Genomic DNA, 3,832 nt, shown 5'->3' with positions numbered 1-3,832 from the left:
TCTCCGAGACCCCTGGGGGTGAGGGTCTCCCCCCTCCCCTGTTTCTGTCCCTTTAGACACCGTTACTGTAAGCTTGCAGGCCTCAGCTGTGGCCGTGGCAGGCCCGCTCTCAGGCCCTCCGGGGGCCTGCTCACCCCGAAAGCCTAGTGTGGGTTAAGGGGCGCAGGAAGAGCAGGGCTTGCCCAGAGCCACGGCTGGAAAGGAATTAACTCTCCAAAGGTCTCCCCTGCCCCCTACCTCCGTTGGGCCTCCATGGTTTCTGCTCTGAGCCCCGCCCTGCCGTGAGTGGGCACCCGGGGGGCACTTCGGTAAGGGGCAGACCCCAGGGGAAAGCAAAGGGCTTCTCAGGGAACCCCCACATTCTCTCACTGAAGTTTCCCACCAGGATGGTCTCATGGCCAGAGCCCCTTGGCAGCCCCTCCCCCCAGAGCCCCGTTCAAAGAAAAACGGAGGCTCAGAGTGTAAATCTTCGTGAACAGTGACGTGGCTGGCGTGGCAGGGCTGAGGCACCCACTGTCGTCATCCCCCTTCTCGGCGTCCCTCTCCCCCAGGTCTTGAGGCTGAGGGCCTAAGCTCCCTCCCCCATCATGCCCCCCACCCCTAAAACCCCCCTTTGGAGAGTTAATCGTCTGTGTGAGGTGCTTTACCGTTTAGCCCTGAGAACACAAAGCAATAATCTTTGTTACTGAGATGCGCGGCTGTTCGTGTTTTTGGGTTTTTTTGTTTTTTTTGTTTTGTTTTTTGGGTTTTTTTGTTAATGTTTCCTAATAAAAGAGAAGCTGCATTTTATTGGTTTTTATTTTTAATTTTCTACACGTTTGAGCTGAGTTCTGAGAAACTTGGCTTCCCTCTTCTCCCAGTTGCCGGAGCCTCCTACCCGCCTGGGCCCCTCCATGGGCTCGGGACCCTGGAATTCCGTTTTCTGATTTGTTTGGGGAATTTTTTTTTTTTTTTTTTAAAGATGTTACATGGTGTTTCGAAGCCAGCAAGTTACCGCTCTCCGGTGTCTCTTCTCTCCACATCTGTAACTTCTTTTTCCAGGTTTTATTTTCAGTTTTAAATTCCTAATAAATTATTTGAAAACGGTGCTGGGCTTGTGAATGTCTTATGTCTGTGCATTCAGGTCGAGGTACCCTGGGGAAATACCTCATTTTCCTGCTTGTAGGGGCAGCAGGAAACTCCTTCTTCCATCCACCTAGGGTCCTGGCTGGATCCAAGAATTAAGTTGACATAAGATAGATTCACAGGAGAAAGGCATACAAATTTATTTATTTATCTATTTTTAGAGACAGGGTCTCTGTCACCCAGGCTGGAGTGCAGTGGCACGATCATAGCCCACTGTAACCTTGAACTGCTGGCCTCTAGTGATCCTCCCGCCTCAGCCTCCCAAAGTGCTGGGATTACAGGCATGAGCCACCACGCCCAGCCCCTAGAAAAGCATAGAAATTTATTTAATACGAGTTTTACATGGCACAGGAAGCTTCATAAAGAAATGAAAACCCAAAGAAGCAGTCAGAGCCAGTTATATATAATGAGTTGGACAGAGAATAGTAAGTTGTGAAAAAAACTAAATTACGTGGAGAAGCTTAAAAGATAAGAGTTATTTTAACAAGGTCTGCACAGAATTATCTTGGTCTTGACTTCTCGTCCTTGACAATAAAGCCGTTGCTTCTCCTGGCATAGGGAGGGTGTCTTTCACAGGGGAATTTCATCTGCTTTTAAGACACAGCGTGAAGGTCAGAGTGATCTTGTTCCTGCTGTTTTTCAAGTGCCTTTAACTTAAATAGTCAATATGTCAGAGTGGTATATTTTTAAATCGTTCACTGCCCTTGCCCTCTCCTGTTTTACTTCTGGAACGTTCTTTACTTCCCACTTGACACAGCTTTTATCTCCAACTTCCCCACCGGTCTCAGAGCTTAGCATTGACAATGAAATACCACTTCACACCCATTAGGAAGGCTATTATATATATACATATATATATATATTTCTTTTAAACCTAAAAAATGGAAAATAACAAATGTTGAGGATGTGGAAAAATTAAAACCCTTGTGTGTTGCTGGTGGGAATGTAAAATGGTGGTGTAGCTGCTGTGGAAGACCTTGTGGCAGTTCCTGAAAAAACTAAATGAAGAATTACCCTATGATCCAGCAAATTCCAGTCCTAGCAAATTCCCAAAGGAATTGAAAGCAGGAATTTGAACAGGTATTTGTACATGAGTGTTCACAGCAGCAGTATTCGTCATAGCCAAAAGGTAGAAATGTCCCAAAAGTCCATCAATGGATAAAAGGATAAATAAAATGTGGTATGTCCATACAATGGAATATTATTCAGCCTTAAAAAGGAAGGAAATCCTGTCACATGCTACAACATGGATGAACCTTGAGGACATTGGGTTACATGAAATAAACCTGTGGATGAAGTACCGTATGATTCCACTTACATGAGGCACCTAGTGTAGTCAAATTCCCAGAAACAGAAAATAGAACGGTGGTTACCAGGGGCTGGGCAAGGAGAAACAGAGTTGTTTAATGGGTACAGAGTTTCAGATTTGAAAGATGAAAAGTTCAACAATGCCGCCAGGCACCGTGGCTCACGGCTGTAATCCTAGCACTCTGGGAGGCTGAGGCAGGAGGATCCCTTGAGGTCAGGAGTTCAAGAACAGCTCTGAAAAAGAGCAAGACCCCGTTTGTACCAAAAATAGGAAAATGAGCTGGGTGTGCACCTGTAGTCCCAGCTACTCAGGAGGTTGCGGCAGGAGGATCGCTTGAGTCCAGGAGTTTGAGGTTGCAGTGAGCTATGATCACACCACTGCACTCTAGCCAGGGCAACAGAGCAAGACTGTCTCAAAAAAAAAAAAAAAAAAATAGTAGCTGGTAGCTGCTTTTAAGTATTTCCTAGAAGCAGGAGCCTTATCCTTCAGGGCTGAGCAGATGTGACCTTGCTGGAGTGTGGGTACACTGTCACCTGAAGGAGTCAAGAGATCCTTAGCTGTTCTTTCCATTGGAAAGTGTGTTTTTCCCAGGCTGGGAGAGGCTGTGCTTTGCACACCTGTGCATGCATCTGGGGCAGAAGTTCAAGGTTCAAAGAGTGTAGAGGCTTTAGGGAGGTACCCAATATCCCACCAGGTCCCTTCTCTGTGCCCTCTGTGGCAGGGGCTGCAGAGATTTGGGCTGTCACAGTCAGCGTGCCTCTTTCCAGGGGGAGAGGGTTGCGGTGGCAGTCTGAACCCTCCCCCACCAGGTAGGTGCTTTGCCCAAGCCCCAGCACGTGAGAATTTGTCCAGATTGCCCTTGTGGAAAGCTTCCACCAGCTGGGAGAAGGAGGGGTAGGAGGTGGGACTAATCTCCCTGACGTCAAAAGACTTTCAGCACTCGCTGTTCCGAGGTGGTGTCATGAGTACCAGATACAACTCATATCTTGGTCCTGCTGTGTGACATTGGGGCAGTCACTTAACCTCTCTCAGCCTCGATCATCTTCTCTGTAAAATGGAGTTTGCAATTGAGCTTACCTCAAAGGTTTGTGCCAGGTTCCTAGCACGGGACCTGGTATAGAGTTAGCACTCAATGGTAGTTAATAACTATTAGCCTCAGAGGACTTTGTAGTACCAGATACTTCTCTTTCCTTGAACCACCGCCAGTCACCCACTTAGCATCCTTCAGGCCCAAATCTGGGAGCAGAGCCCATTCCTATCTCTAATCCCAAAGAACCCACATAAGAGGGACTTGGCATTTTTTTTTTTTTCTCTGAGACAGAGTCTCACTGTGTTGCCCAGGCTATAGTGCCGTGGCGTCATCCTAGCTCACAGCAACCTCAAACTCCTGGGCTCAAG

The sequence above is a fragment of the Propithecus coquereli genome, unplaced genomic scaffold, assembly GCF_000956105.1.
Source record: "Propithecus coquereli isolate 6110/MARCELLA unplaced genomic scaffold, Pcoq_1.0 Scaffold314, whole genome shotgun sequence".
In the NCBI taxonomy this organism is placed as follows: domain Eukaryota; kingdom Metazoa; phylum Chordata; class Mammalia; order Primates; family Indriidae; genus Propithecus; species Propithecus coquereli.
This window is presented reverse-complemented; position numbering follows the sequence as displayed.